Below are 17082 nucleotides of genomic sequence, written 5' to 3'. Positions count from 1 at the left end.
GAAAGACTTGTCCTTCCTCTTCAAACATAGGTATCTTTGTCCTGAATATAAATTCATCAGGTATTCTCACAGTGTTACCCAGTAAGCCTGGCAGCTCTGTCAACAAAATGTGTACACCATAGTCAAACACTTCTGGTTCTAATGGCACTCCTCGTATGGCTATTTGTCCTGCAAATTGCATTAAAAAACTCACTCACGTTTAAATAATACATTCCTGCTGTTGAGCACAATTTGCCCTCATCAGTAAATGAAATTGTCATATTTAATTTGGTCATTAAATCTCGACCCAATATATTGACAGGTGTCTGTCTCGAATATAATAACGGTACAGACAAGTCACACTCTCCTATCGACACTGGTAGTGTGTCAGTAAAAGGAACTCTACTTGTAGCTCCTGTGAATCTTTGAGTATTCATGGCATTTCTAGGCATCGAAAATTTCCCCTCTCATATACATGAGCGCGTCGCACCCGTGACTACTAAAAAAGAAAAATATTTGCCCCCTATATTGACGTCAACACTCGGTTCCTCTTGAGGATTAGGCATTACTGATAGTATTGAACACATCAAGTCTCCCAGTGAGCTGTCCTATTGTGGGTACAGCCTTATCCCCGTAGCTGTGAAAGGATTCCTTCGATCAACACTTGTGGAATCAAAAAAAATACAATATTACGGCTGTTACACCAAGCAAAGGAAAATACACCGACACAGGCTTATAAAGATTCCCAGAATCTTTATTACAAAACTGAACAGTATTCAACAAAGTACACAAATAGCTATTTGGCCACCGATACATCACAGAGACCACCAGCAGGTCCAATATGAGCAGTGAGGGAATTTCCTAGCTAGACATTGGTGCTTTTATACAATTTGTAAAATGATGTCCAGCCCCCTTACAGGTTAATCTTGCACTTCCCTACAGAGGTTGGAGAGGTTAAGGCAAGAACAAGGACACACGAGACGGCCATTTTAGATTACAGGGTGACTTTGTATAAAACCCCAAAATGGCGGTTTCTAACCTAAAATGGAGGCTTGATTCAAGATGACAGCTTACATCAATTTCTAAGGTGAAGACCTTGCTGCCAAGAGTTATTCGCGTACAATTTTCAAGCAACTTGGCGTAGGCCAATATATATACAAATCATTTGTAATAAAAAGGCATAATTTAATATCCGGTTTGACAAACCTTCCTTTTGGCCTATGCCAAGTGCTAATACTATTTCTGATTTGATTGCAAGTAACTCCATGTGTCAACGTCCAGACACCCCGAATCATTGACGGACATATCTATTGCCATTAGGTCTGATACCAGAGTTTCCTTCAACACATACTCTTTAGAGAGCTCCTTTGGGAGTATATTGTAATCCCTAATACACTTGTTGCTTGCGCGCAACACCCCCCTAATACTGAGCATATACCAGGGAGACACTGTATACAACAACAAAGAAACAGAAAACTTCCCAAGATAATCAGTAGGGCCGAGAAGAACTTCCATCCCCATGACCGTAGGAGGTCCCAATACCATGTACCAAATTCCCAATTTCCCTCAGGAACATGTACTTCTGAACTAAGGACAGTAGATTTTGGATCGCCCTAAAGATCGCTGGAGAGGAGTCTGTAACGTAAATGCACAAGCGGACCCCACTAATTTACATACTCCTCCTCGCTCTGCCAGGATGACATCAAATGCCATACGGTTCTAAGAGCCACTAATCTTATCGCTCTCTGTTCTAGCGTCATATTATAGAGTATGTCAGTGGTCCGATTGATGGTTCTCTCCAATACTCTCGCTAGTCCCCTAATATCTTCTGAATTCATAATTTGCCCAAAGAATGGTACAAAAGATTTCATAATATCTCCTAAAGTTTGCACCGGAGTATCCCCTTTTACACCTCGTTGTGGACGAGTCTTTGAAATTTCTGTAGTACTGGCAATAAATACCCCAGGTAATAGAATCCTTAAATAACAGGTTCCTTGCCAATCCCTGGCCAACCACGGAAATGCCACATTACCAAAAGCAAAATAGACAGGTTCACCTATGTACAGAGGTCTGTTTTCACTAGTCAAATTCGCAACGTTGGCGCACTTTCTAAAATTACCCATTGACCGTGTTCCATTCCTCTGTATGCAGAAGGATACTGAATTGGGGCTTTGATTAACAGAGTAAGATGGAGGCGTGGCATCCTTATTGCCTATATGAGCCATTTTGAAAGAGATTAAAGACTGAAAAGGACGAGACAATCTATCAGAGGGCCTAACAGAAGCAACGTTTGGCTTGCTTCCATTTGCAAAAAGCGAGCATCCCAGGGGCATCAAAACATTATTTTCAAAACTATTTAAATTTGTACCATCAAAGTTCCCTAAAATGCTGTCATTCCATCAACCAAAAAATAGTGCTCTAAGAGAAGTGTAACAGGCAGTTGTCAGAGGCAAAGGGTAAATATACCAACCTAGCCCTTTATCCCCATGTTGCGGTAAATGTGTACAGATCCAGCAATTGCTCTTATTAAAAATTGCATGAGTGGCATTCATGATTAATAAAAGGGTATTATTCTGATAATTCCGCCTATGCAAAGAATCTCTAGGCGACAAAGTATGTAATTGCACAGAAGGAGTGGGAATCACAGATACATTTTCAATAGGTAAAAAGTCCTCTAAAGGATATGCTTCTTCCAGATACCATAACCCAAACCAAAAAGTCATTACAAATCCAGTAATTAGTACGAGAAGGCAACAATACACTTTGGGGGTCCCCTTAAATACTTGATCATTGTCTCTGCTAGTCATATTTTTATCTAAAAGTTCAGTACGAGCGGTAGCGGGTGCAGGCATCGTAGTCTTCAATCGAAAAAACACCAATTGTTCATTTGCTGGCGACTCCAGTCACGCGTCTTCTTAATGTCTTTCCCACAACCCTTAGCCGACAGAATCTTTCTGTACAATCGGGCCAAAAAGACAAGCCCTCAAATGATTTTTTCCAGTCGCACAGTCAGACCATGCTGTACATTTACTTCCTTGGGCGCAAATTATATTTTGCCGTTTCTGGTGAGAACAAAGTGTCGTCACTTCCTCCTGGAAGTGGTGAACGGATGGAAATGGGATCAAGAAAGGATTGATCCGGAAGTTCCACTGTTGGGGAGTGCGGAGACAAGATGGCTGTTTTGTCCGGCCCTGCAGATTCTGAAGCCGTCTCCGATTCTCCCTTGTTGTTTGTTGCCGTTTCAGGCACGCGAGTTACAGCAGTGGGAAGAGATTCTGTGTCTTCTGTATCGAATGGCACGGGCTGTGGGATTCGTTTGGAGTGTGTCGCATGGATCAAGTGTTTTCGACCCGCTACCCGCACGGCAGTCTGGGTGACTAGCAGGACTTGGTAGGGACCCCTCCAGCGAGGTGCAAGGCAAGATGACCTCTCAAAAACCTTTGTGAGGATCCAGTCCCCCGGTCGTAGACTGTGACCAGGGCCCTCGTAGTGTACAGGTAATGCCGCTCGCACCTGGTGATAAATTGAAAACAGATTTTTAGTCAACTGGTTACAGTAATCTGAAAGAAGCACATTTTCTATATCCCGTAGTGAGCGACTTTTTGGCATACCCCAAATATTAGCAGGTCTCCCCATTACCACCTCAAAGGGAAAGAGCCCAGTCTTAGTTTGAGGGGTCGTTCTCATCGATAGCAACACGATCGGTAAGGCGTCTGGCCATTTTAGCTTGGTGCCAGCACACGTCTTAGCGAGTTTGTTCTTTATAATGCCATTGTGCTTTCCACTAATCCAGCAGTCTGGGCATGTCTAGCTGAATAGAACCGTTTGTCAATCTGTAGTCCTTTGCAAATTTGCAGGACTACAGTGGCAATAAAGTGTGGCCCATTATCAGACCAGATGACTCTCGGCAGCCCGAACCTAGGAAAAAAACTCTTTCAGCAGAGTTTTTGCCTTGGTTATGGCCGTTGCATCTTTAACCGGGTAGGCCTCAACCCACTTACTAAAGGCGCAAATAACAACCAATACATATTTAAGATTGTTACACCGTTCCATTTCAATAAAATCAAAGTGAATAACCTCAAACGGGACAGAAGGTGGAGCGTAACTTCCTCTAGTAGTCGAGGTACCTTTCCCTACATTGTGCTGCAAGCAAACCATGCAGTTCTGGACAAAGCGCTCCGCAATTTTGAAAATATTATCATTGGCCCATACACTGTGTAGCATTTTTGTTAGTTTCCTCGCACACACCTGTATCGGACCATGAGCCATAATAACCATCATTGTAATGTAGGCGTCAGGGAGTAACCATTTCCCTTCAACATTGTCTACCCAACACCCATCATCATCCAATCTTCCTGCACCCTCGATCCATCTCTTAGTTTCCTCTATAGTAGCATCTGCTTGAATATCTTTTACAACATCAATACTTTCTCCCAAAGTGCAAACATTTACAACTTCTTTTACAGCATACATTTCTGAACTGAAATCAGAAATCAGGGGCAGTCTATTTAGCTATCTGATCGGCGAAGGCATTCCCTTTTCCTACATCATCTGTAGCTTTTTGATGTGCTGAACATTTTATGATAGCTAACTGACCAGGGAGTGCAAGTGCTGAAAGCAATCGCACTATTAAAGTGCCGTGCTGGATTTTTGTTCCGTGCAAGGTCAAGAAACCTTGTTCTTTCCAAAGTCTACCAAAATTGTGGGCCACCCAAAAGGCATACTGGCTGTCAGAATATATATTCACTGTACGCCCTTCGGAAAGCTCACAAGCTCGTGTTAACGCTATAATTTCTGCGGCCTGCGCAGAGTTATGCATAATTCTTTTGGTTTCCACAACCGTGCTTAAAGTAGTGACAGCATAAGCAGCCATGAATGTACCGTCTGGAAGTTTAAAACAAGAGCCAAATAAAAATAGCTCTCCTTGAGGGCTATTCAAAGGCGTGTCTTTCAAATCGATTCTGCCTTTAGTCTCTTGTTCTGTGTAAAGGCAATCGTGTGACGTATCGTCATCATCAACAATATTTTGTGAGATAGGTAAAAGTTCAGCCGGATTTAATACGCAACACCTCTGAATTTGAATGTGGGGAACAAACATTGAATGTGGGGAGCAAACAAGATCAGTTCATATCTTGTCAATCGTGCAGAAGTGAGGTGTTGCGTTTGAGAGTGAGGTACCATTAGGGTTAACGCATGACCCAGGACCATTCCCTCACTCTGTTTTACAGACGCAGCAGCAGAAGCAGCAACAGAGCGCAAACATCTTGGCAAAGCGCATGCTACAGGATCAAGGGCGGAGGAATAGTAGCCGCACAGCCTATTCTTCCCTCCATGTTCCTGCGTTAACACAGCCAAAGCACATCCATCACGTTCATGCACAAACAATACAAAGGCCTTATCATAATTCGGAGTTCCTAAAACCGGCGCCGAACACAGCGCGGATTTGAGCAAATCGAATGCTGTCTGGTGTTCCAAGGTCCATGGCAATGGCAAAGAAATGCCCTTCTTTGTCAAAGCCAACATTGGTTTAATCGTTAACGAAAAATTCGGGATCCACAATTTACAATAAGAAGCCATACCTATCAAGGCTCTAACTTCCTTTTGTGTATTTGGGACAGGCATACCAGAAATGGTCTTTATTCGTTCAGGTGTCAACCGTCTTCACTCCTTTGACAGGAGATAGCCTAAATAGGCGACCTCCTGGCAACAATATTGGAATTTCTTAAGTGAAGCTTTGTGGCCATGTTTTGCTAGATGACAAAGCAGCAACACGGTGCCTTCTTTTTTAGGCACTCTCAGAATCATCAGCCAACGTGCAAGTAGTAGGCAACTCGAGGGTATCAAGCTGCTCTTTCAATGCCCTACTATAAATACTTGGATTCTCAGTGTACCCTTGTGGTGCACGAGTGAATGTAAAAGAGCGTCCACCTAGGGTAAACGCAAACAAATTCCTACTATCCTACTATAGGAATACTGAAAAACGCGTTTTTAAGATCAACAACACTAAAGTGAGTGGCAGAAGCCGGAATCATGGTAAATATCATTGTAACATCAGGTACAATAGGAAATTGAGGAGCCACAATTTTGTTAATAGCGCGTAAATCAATTATAAAACGAAAGGGAATCGCATTAACACCTTTTTTGTATATTGGCAAAATGGGGCTGTTACATATGCTACCCGTAATCTCCTCAATTACTCCACGATGTACAAAATCAGAAACTATACATTTCAAAGCCTGTTCGCCTTCAACTGAGATCTTATATTGCGGGATGCGAGGCAATTTTACTCCATGTTTCAAAATAATTTTAACAGGTTCAATTTGGAGACTGCCCACATCATTATCATCAATTGCCCATAAGCATTCTGGAACATTACTAAATTCTGGTGCCAAAGGTCGAGTCAAAAACTGAGAGGCGAGTGATTGCTGGGGTTAAATTGTTAGCCGAATCCCATCCGGAGAACAATGAATTACTGCGTGTAATGCCTTACAAATTTAGCCACAGCAAGTTCTCCCCACAGTTCGTGGTAAGTAAAAATGGACACTGTTCCGTGAAGGGACCCAGTGTTATCGGTACCGGCAAAGAGACCGGACAAACTACGGGTGTGCCTGAAAACCCTACAGAAAAGTTGGATTGCCCTGACAGGGGAATATTTGGAACCCGTGAATGGTCAATGGAACATTTCTGTGCTCCCGTATCTACTAAAAATAGATGCTTCCTATTTCCCACCGCCATCTCAACGTAGGGGCCTTTCTGATGAACGGGAATAGGTGTGGGTTCCAAATCCTGCTTCGGGCAATCCTAGCGGAACAAAATATTATCAAAAGGAAGTTCTTCGGAGAGGTACGTGGCAGAAGGGTGATCAAAAATGTTTCTATTATCCACATTCAAAACTTGCTTATCTTGTGAAGGAGATTGCTGTGATTCTGGTGCAAACTGACCTCTGCCAGGGCCCCCTGCACCTGGGCGACCTCTGGAGTGTCTACCCATGTTCCCAAATGACCTTTGCTGTTAGGTCGGACATTGTGCGCGCCAGTGGCCTTCCTGCCGGCAATAGGCACACTGGTTAATGGTTACCGGAGCCAAGGGCGCACTTCCCTGTGGAATGTACTGACCTCTAAATTGATTACCCCCTCTAGGGTTTCTAACGATCTGCTGCAATAAAACTTTAGTTTTCAAGTCACCCTTTTTTTTCTCAAGTTTCTCTTTTTCAGTGTTTACACGATTTTCATAATACTGAGCCATATGCAGTACTTCTGATTGGGACTTCGCCTGCCAAGCGCTTTCAGAGGACATAATCTGTAACTGGATGTCAGGCAGCAATCCGCGTACAAATTTGTTGACAAACAACCTTTTCCCTGACTCTGTGCCCAAATATTGTCCACTGAAATCTGAGAATACCTGCTCAAACCGATTGAAAAAAAACGGTAGCACCCTCAGACTTTCCTTGGACACAGGCCGTAAGCTTGTCCCATGTGATTCTTTTTTCTGGAACCATAGTTTTCAATTTTACAATAATTCTATCAGGCAAGGTTAATATCACTTGAGGTGGTCGTTCGCCAGCTGGTCTTTCTCTGTCCAGCCTAGTCATGTTATCCCATGTATCTCCCAACCCAGGTATGTCATCTATAGTCCTAATCTGCTTCCACAAATCAACTGGCAGGAGCTCGGGAAATAATAGGTCAATATCACTTAGAGTGAATACCGACGACTGTAAGACCGACTATATTTCTTCATAGAATCCGGTCGGATTTTTTCGTATATCAGGAATAGATTGCTTTATGGTGTTCACTTCCTGTCTTGAAAATGGGACGTGAACAAATTGTGAAACGTAATGTGCAGGAATTTCTCCGGCTACTATACCTCGTGCAGCATCAGCCACAATCTCAACTTTTGGGACAAATGTCGGAGGGACCTCTCTCATTGGTAACTAAGAAGTAGGCAGCTCCGAACGCTTACTAAGCAACAGAGCCAAGTCAAGTGCTAAGGCAGTCGAAGAAGTATCAATCGAAAAAGCTCTCTTACAAACACTCAACAATTCTGCGGGACAACAAATCTTTCTTCTTACACACTCATTCTGCAGGTGCTCTACCATCACCTGTATCACTTTATTTTGCATTTCTAACATATATTGACTGTATGTGCCATATACTTCATCTGGAGTTATCGACATATCCGAAATCCACCTTATCGCATCCTTTGTACAAATTCGTGCTTCCTCACCTTTTAATTCTCGACGGGGAGAAAACTGTAAGTACATAATACCTAAACTATCACTATCACCATCTAATTCCTCGTTCTGTAACTCTTCCAACTCCTTCCTATACTCAAAAATCCTCTCGACATGCTCATATACCTTTTTCCGCAGTATCTCTGGACAATGCTAAGGCGTTCAAATCCCGTAACCCTTGTGAGAAATCTACATTATCTAGTCTATTCCACATTATACTTAAATGAGTCCCTAATACTTCGATAAAAACATTTTTCTCAGGAATATCTTTTAAATTTTCAAGTGTGGAAAAAACATCAGCTTGTTCACCCTTCTCCATACAATCTTTAGCCCAAGCAGTCAATTCATTCCTCTTGTCTGGTGAAACAGTATTACGAGTCACAACCCTTGGTCTTGCTCCCTGGTCTACTACAAGCGATGCAAGATCACTTGAAAGAGGAAGAGTAGGCACATTCTGAATAGCAATAGGTGAAGGCAAGGGGGCAGGCAAAGGGGCGACGGCTGGAAGAACAACAGGAATAACAACAGGGAGGACCGGAGGAACTATGGGAGGGGAAACTACAACAGGAAGGGGCAAAGCGCCAGGAGGAGGAACATATGGAGGTGGCACGGAGGCATCGGGCCTTCGTTCATGCAAAAGTTTATTAATCAATTCGTCTGACGTATGAAAATCTTTTCAAGGGTAGATTTTCTGAATGCCTAATTGAAATGCCCTGTCTGTGTTCCTAACTGACTCCAATTGCTTATTTTGATCATATAACCGTGCTTTTTCCACACTCGTCATATGTCGACGCATATGTTTCTCTCTACTCTTTTGTTGCTGCAAAGCTTCTATTTTCCACTGTGCAACGCGTCAAATGCTGCAGGTCTAGCCTTTTTCTTTATTAATACAGACTCTAAATATTCTATACGAGGGATTTCAAAACTACCATTGGTTGGCCACCAAAGATTAGAATTATGTCTGGTTTGTCTGTGCCAAATGTCATTAAATGCTATACTACCAAAGCCTTTCTTACAGTACATAGTACATGCCGGCGACCCCTCCTGTGGTGCGGGACGGCTATCTTCCAAAGATTGTCTGTCACTGCGGAAAAATGCCCTAAAGCAGGCAGACAATTTCCCAGGCATATCAAAGTTCTGGTGTTACCTGGTTAAATAATTGTGCTCGCGAGTACAATGCTCCAAATTCAAATTTGTCAGGATTAAATTGAGAATCGGGACACGATTCACCTGACCAAAGGACTGGGAGACCCGATCGGGTTACTAAGGACAATGCAAAGGACCCACGTGTCTGGTGATTTTCGGCAAATTTACCCACCTCAAATATATGGACCCTTGGCAAGACGTCGTCTCGGGCTATAGCTCACCGTCCAGGGATCGGATCGTGCAATTTCGCCGAGGAATACACTTCTAGTCTTAGAGTGGCCGGTTCTGTTGACACCGTCCGATCCCGGTCCGCTAGCCGAGCCAACCTTCAACGAGACAAAGTCAATCTTGAGAGTCCCTATTCGGGCGCCATCTGTGGAATCAGAAAAAATACAATATTACGGCTGTTACACCGAGCAAAGGAAAATACACCGACATGGGCTTATAAAGATTCCCAGAATCTTTATTACAAAACTGAACAGTATTCAACAAAGTACACAAATAGCTATTTGGCCGCCAATACATCACAGAGACCACCAGCAGGTCCAATATGAGAAGTGAGGGAATTTCCTAGCTGGACATCGGTGCTTTTATACAATTTGTAAAATGATGTCCAGCCCCCTTACAGGATAATCATGCACTGGGCAAGGGTCGCGCCAGGTTCACTTTCCTAATTTACATATCTCGTGCATGCGGTTTACTTTTCAATTCATTTACTAACACACTCTATCATTCTTCAATTTAACATTTACAGTCTTTATATATATTGCTTTAATACAGACCAAACAATGTTTTGCATATTATATTCGGATAGCATTACTGTTCTTGTATACTTGTAGTTTAACATTGCTAATTCAAGTAATCCCCTGCTCCGATGTCAACAAAGGACAAGGTCTACATGACGCTAACATGTAGCCTGAGGGCAGGTTGGACATTAACTTCCCTACAGAGGTTGGAGAGGTTAAGGCAAGAACAAGGACACATGAGACGGCCATTTTAGATTACAGGGTGACTTTGTATAAAACCCCAAAATGGCGGTTTCTAACCAAAAATGGAGGCTTGATTAAAGATGACGGCTTACATCAATTTCTAAGGTCAAGACCTTGCCGCCGAGAGTTATTCGCATACAATTTTCAAGCAACTTGGCGTAGGCCAATATACATACAAATCGTTTTTAATAAGAGGCATAATTTAATATCCGGTTTGACACACTGACACACCCTATTCTAGGAGTCATTAACTTTCCTGTGCTCGTGATTAGCTGTATCTGCATAGGTGACTGCTGTGCCTGCCCCTATGGTGGATTCATTATTGCCTGTTGTGTTTAAAAGTCTTGCTGCACTCTCAGTGCTTGTGTCTGCTGTACTGTCTGATTCTGAGCAAACCCATCTCCATTTTGCTGTGAATATGCAGGTGGGTTTGAAGTCCGCCTCTCAAAAATTGACTATTCTTCACAAATCCTTGACTTCTACACATGCGAGCCAAATGACCCGTCATACCACATGTCCAACATATAGGCGGAAGTCTCCCCATATATCCTCCCTGCATGCCTTGATTATCATTGCCTATTCTGAAACCCACCTTGATTGTTCTGAAAGTACCCCTCATTATTCTGAAAACCTCTTCTTCGAAAACATCCCCTCCCCGTGGTATAAACCCATTATTACCTTGGTCAAACTGCCTCTGGTTATTCGTCTGTGGCATATTTGCTGATTGCTGTGGACCTGATCCATCTACACTACTCAACATTGCCCCTTCAATGGAGTAGTCAATGATTCTGATGCCCGAGATATAGGTAGGTCTAAATCCGACCATCAGACTTCCTTATCTATTGTAAAACATCCCTCAGGTCCATATGTGTTACCTCCGTCCTCCCCACGGAAGGCTTCTCTGTCTTCGTCTGACATCTCCTGTGCCCAACTCGTGTGACCTCTCTCCTCTTTGTCTCTATCCAGAGTCAATCTATTTAGAGACAGCTCCTTTGGCTCAAAACTACATGAGAATCCCTCTTTGTCATTCAACTGTGTACTCTCAGGTTGATCATGTTTACCTTTCTGTGCAGTACATTTTTAGTCTTCATATCATGATGGACTTTATCGATTGTGCCCCCACTGCTTCTAGAGTCATACTCATCCTCTAGAGTTGCGCATGAAGTACCTGCTATTTGCTCATGCTCCGGGAAGAACTCTTCTAAATCTTCCCATGATACTACAGGATCATGATCAGTTACTTCCTTCTCATGTGATCAAGATTGCGTGCTCTCTGTTTTCTCTTTCATTCTATTTCATCATCAAACTCTTTGTTTCCTCACTTCCTCTCGTACCATGTCTTCCTCTTTTCTTTTCATGTCCCTTCTCTCATTTGCCCTTCATATTTCTTCATCTCTACGTCTTTGCATTCTTTTATACCTCAATTTCTGTTCCTCTTCTTCCTTTTTCTTTCTAGTCTTTCTTGCTCTTTGATCGCCCTCTGTCTGTTATCACACTTTCTCTGTTACTCTGCTCTTTCCTGTTTCCTCAGTTGCTCCTCTTGATACAAATGTTCCTATCTTTGTCTATCTTTTCTTTTTGCCCCATCGTCTTCGAATCTTTCTTCCCTGTCTTTATCCTTTTTAACCTGCTTGTCTCGATCTTCCCTTTGCCTTACGTCCTCGATGCTTTTACCTTCGAGTTTGAGCAAAATCTGACCACCCATCCATTTGTTCTGTATAAGCGCTAACTCATCAGCCTTATGCTCTTCTCCTTTCCATCTCTTTATTTCTTGTCCTATATCTAAGGTTGCACTTGGTCGATTGGTTTTCTCTGTATCTTGTCTTCCCTTGTCCCTCGGGACCTTAGAGATTACATCTCTCTCAGTATTTTTCTCTGGGGCCTCGTCGCTGCATTGCGCAGGTGACTCATATGCCGGGTTACTATACCCTGTTGCTGCCTTGAGCTCCCTTGATGGGTACAGCCCGTCATCCTTCTTACTATCGCTGTCTGCTTCAGGCATGCCAGGTGGAGCAGAAGTCTCCCCACCCCTCTCTGTGCATACATTAAGTATGCAATCCACCAGAGGCGGGTCGGCCCTCTCCTCCTGGTACATTTTCCAGAGTTCTAAGCTCACTAATCGCTTGTCTAACTTTTCCCCGTATATGCAGCATGCAAATATGTCATCATATGCTGCAAAATTGCCTTTGATAATGATCCCCATTGTGGCCATGGCATGAACATTTTGTCTGCAGTTCCTTTAACCCATTCTTCACTGCACTGTCTAAGCTTAGGTGAGTGTTTCGGCAGCTGTTTGCAAAGGTGTATAAGCGGAGTAATATCCTCCATTTTGACATGCCACTCTTTGACCATCAATAGTCACCATTTACTCTTTGCGAATTTCAATAATACTTTTTCCAAAAAAACAAAATGAGTGTGCACCATCGTCGCAGCTCCAAACCCTCTATATCATGTTTTTTACTTTAATCTGTTAAAAATACCATCAATTCAAGTTCATTACATACACGCTTAGTTCTTTAACTCTCGTGTTACTCCTCTTTTCTTTTATCAATTTCGTCTATTATTTCATCATTATTACACAATCACATAAAACAAACAGACAAACAAACATACTCGGCCGGCCACTTATTTCTTAGCCTTTCTCTTCAAGATTTCTCCTGCCTCTAAAAATACTCCTACAGAGTTTGAACAGCTCCTTTAAAACCTATTTTTAACCGGGTTTGTCTCCTGCATCTTACACTATGGGAATTTAGGTGCTGTTCTTTCTGTTATGTTCTTTAAAATGCAGGTATCTAGCGTACTCTTTATCATGGACTCCCCTCACAATGCTTCTTAATTGAAAGGCCTCCCCTAAAGTCAATTTACTCAATATTTCACACTCATTCTCAAGTTGCTTTATCACCACCTCCCTCCGTTACTCATTCTCCCTAGATCACTTTCCTCACCCACTGCCCTTTCACACTTTTGCCACCTCACTCAGTTTTACTCACCATTTGAATTTTTTAAACTTCCTGTAGATGCTGGGAGGGGTTTCTGCATGAAAACAAGGGGACCTGTCTAACCTGGCTTGCAAGACTTTGCATTACACTAAACCGCTATCTACAGGGAGCTTCACGTCCTTTCAGCCGAATGGCAGAGGTTGTGTGATATTTCCAGGACTCAAAAGCTTACTTATCTCAATGGATATCTAACCATCCTCTGCTACCACGTGAACCGGAGTTCCCAGCCCTTTAAGATGAGGTAGCAATACCCTTGAGATGGATCGGGATGTAGAAATTATTCAAACATCAATAATCAAAACAACTCAGGTCGTTGGCAAAAGGATAACGGTTTTAATATCAATCATTTAAAACGGGAGTACAACAGACATCTCAGTGCAAAATCTCTCAATGAATCTTAGAAAAAGGCTTGTTTATATAACAGAAGATCATCATAGGTGACGTTAACCTGTGTATTACTAACATCATCCTACGTGGCAAAATACAAAAACCTAGTGGCAAGTGTGATAGGGTCTAAGAAAACAAGTATACGATCCATACTCATTTAGGCAGTGGAATAAAGTGATAGGCTACTTAACATCAGGTGAGGCAACTTAACCCTCGCTTCAAAAAGGTCACTACGAATGTCACTAAATATACAACGCTCTATTGGCTAAATAACTACAGGACCCTTGACCGTGTGGTCCCCTATTATTGGTTGGCTTCTAACCTCTGTCAGTACCTTACCACCTACGTATAGCAGCACACAGGCTAAGCGCGCAGGTGCTGGTGAGCTCTTCTTAACCATAGCTTCCCACCAATTACCATATCGATCCATCATCACGTCAGAGGTCTGCTGTCATTTAGGACTTTGAACTTGTCCTTGGGAGTGTTCTTTGCTCCTGATAAATTCAGGGTAGTGCCCTCGTGCATAGGTCTGACCATCATGTTCGCCCAACTTATTCTCCCCACATAACAGAAGACCATGAAATTGAGTGTCTAGCGTATTAAAATACTATTTCTAATAGACCTCTGATGTCTTCTTGTTTTTGTCCATGCCTCCTGAACAGGAGCTTCATTCTTTCACACAATTTGTATCCAATGTCAGCTCACTTCAGCCTGATACGGCCTTGGCTTCTTGGCTCATCCAGCCTCGCCTTTGAGATTTGCCTGTAATTCACTTTTTTTTCTAACTGCGACATACTGGAAAAGCATACTGGAAAAGCAATCTTACTTCTTTTGCTCAGCTCTGCTATTGTACGTAGTGAAAACATCCATTCTTTACTGACTCATATATATATATATATATATATATATATATATATTGGAAAGAAGGAGGAAGAGATGAAAACGCATTCGCCGCAGGCACAGCAAAGCAAGTGCCAGGTTCTGTGGGGGGTCGAAAGAAAACACCAGAGACACAGCATTGAAAGTTACTGGTGTCTTTTAATATTAATCCAAAAGAAATTGTTAAAAGGCCAAGTGCAAAATGCAAGGCACAAAAACGTACAGAGCAGCACATAAATACAGGACAAAACAGCAGGACGTCTAGGCAGGGCAGCCTGCAAACAACGCGTTTCGCGCTATACTGAAATGTATATTTTGGTGCATGCCGCAATCTATTCAATTTAAAGCTAGCCTCAGGAATACTTTGTTTGCTTGCGTTTCTTAGCGTATGCACACGTGTAATACAGCTTGACATTTTCATCTATCTCGGTAGCATAAGCTTCTTCATCTTGATCCCAAAATGTCACTTATCTTCAATACTTTCTTGATGTCTTATAGAATTGCCTGTATTCTCTCTTTTCTGCATCTCTTCTTATGCACATCAGTCTTGCAGTCTTGCTTTGTGTGATGTCATCACTCTTTTCATTCAGTTATTTGTCCTATTTCTTTCATGATTCTCCTTGGTGACTGTAGTTTCAATGGCTCTGTACATGACTCAGACTCTGGCTCCCAACATATAGGCAATATGGGCGAGGTGATTGAGGTGGGGGTACTTGGCTCCTTCTCTAGCGAGGGCTCCTCCTGAGCCACGTGGTGAAGTAAGGCTGGGTGTTCCTCTGGCTGCAGCACTGAAATGGAGTTAGACTGTGCACTTGCTGAGGGGCATATGTGGTATGTCAGCTCCCCGGATTGGGCCTCAGATGTATGCTGGGCCCAATTGCAGTAGAGGAAGGTTGTGTGGGAAATGCACTTCGGTGCCTGTTGATGCAGAGGTGGCCATGATAGAGGAGATGGCCTGCTCTACAATTCTAGGAAGCACAATGGTTCTTTGGGCACAGAAGGGTGGCTAGGCAGCAGTGATCACTGTCACTGCATGGTTTAATGTGCTGACAGTGTTTCAAATATTTTCATTTTATTTTTTATTTTTGGGGAAAAATAAAGTTGTCAGAGCGCTTGATGTGAGGATTACACTCTAGCAAGGTGCCCCAATTCCCCCAAGGACCATCATGGCTTACTTTAAGAGTTCGGATGAGAAGGAGAATTGTGCTGGAGTAAGGCCGGGTGATTTTCTCTGGCTGCAGCTATTACCAACCTTCTCAGCAACCACATTCTACTTCTTAAGGTCTGCATCATGTCATACATCCACTGTGCACAATGTTTTGTTTCTAGTCTTTTCAAATTATAAATTCTAATTTATGGAATGCCTTACTCTTGGATATACGCTTATCCACCTCTTTGCATCTATTTAAAGCATGTTTGAAATATTTTTTGCCTTTGGCTTTTTGTGCAGTTTATTAGATGATCATCTTTTAAAATGAGCTATTTTTGCATATAATACTAATATTATCTGAGTCCCCCAGGGTTCTATACTATTGGTGTGGCTCTTCAATATCTATCTCGTCCCTCTGGCTCACCTGATCTCCTTCTTCTCTCCCAATTTCCAGTTTTATGATGATTCCTTGAAACTTCCCTCTACATCTTTCTCCTCCCCATCTTTCACCCCAATTGTCTGACCGCTATCCAGGCATTCTGTGTGGCTAACAATCTCTGTCTCAATGCTAGTAAGAAAGAGATCCTTCTTAATGAAACACCTGTGTTCTTTTTCTCTCCTACGCTCTGGCCACCCTCCTTGGGCCCTCTACCCTCGCCATCAGTGGAGGGCAAAAACCTAGGGGCCATCTTTGACTCCCCTCTTTCCTTCACTCCTTAAATGTTGGACCTTAAGGCCCACTTTCAGCTTCACCTCCTTACAGGCATTCTAGCTTTCCTGACCTTCCCGCAGAAGCTCATCATCTTTAGAGCCCTGGTCCTCTCTAGGCTGGACTATTGCAACAGCCTCATCTTCAACCTCCCCCTTTGTTCTCTACGCCCCTTTCAGATAATCCAGAATAGGGCTGCAAGACTTATCCTCGGCTTCAAGTCCGGAGATTGTATTCCTGTAGCCCTAAAATCTCTACATTGACTCCTGGTGGCCGCAAGTATGAAAATCAAGATCCTCTGTATGATCGACAAGGCCTTCTGTGGCTTGGGACTATGCTATCTCCAACTTTTTCTCGCTAAATATTCCCTACTAGAGCCCTCTGCTCCTCTCAGTCCAATCCTCTACTTGTCAAACGCTTCTCCAAAAAGAGAGCGTGAGGCCTGTCTCTCTCTTCAGCTGGTGCCCCTCTTTGGAACAGCCTCCCTGCCCTCTCAGTCTTGAACAGGACTTCTCTAAGTTCCAGAAACTTCTTAAAACTTTGCTTTTCTCTTCCTGTTGCCTCAATGCCTTCACTGCTAACTCTAACCACTCCCACTGAGACTGGTGGCCTGG

The sequence above is a fragment of the Ambystoma mexicanum genome, chromosome 1q, assembly GCF_040938575.1.
Source record: "Ambystoma mexicanum isolate Mex_15411 chromosome 1q, UKY_AmexF1_1, whole genome shotgun sequence".
Classification (NCBI taxonomy): Eukaryota; Metazoa; Chordata; class Amphibia; order Caudata; family Ambystomatidae; genus Ambystoma; species Ambystoma mexicanum.
This window is presented reverse-complemented; position numbering follows the sequence as displayed.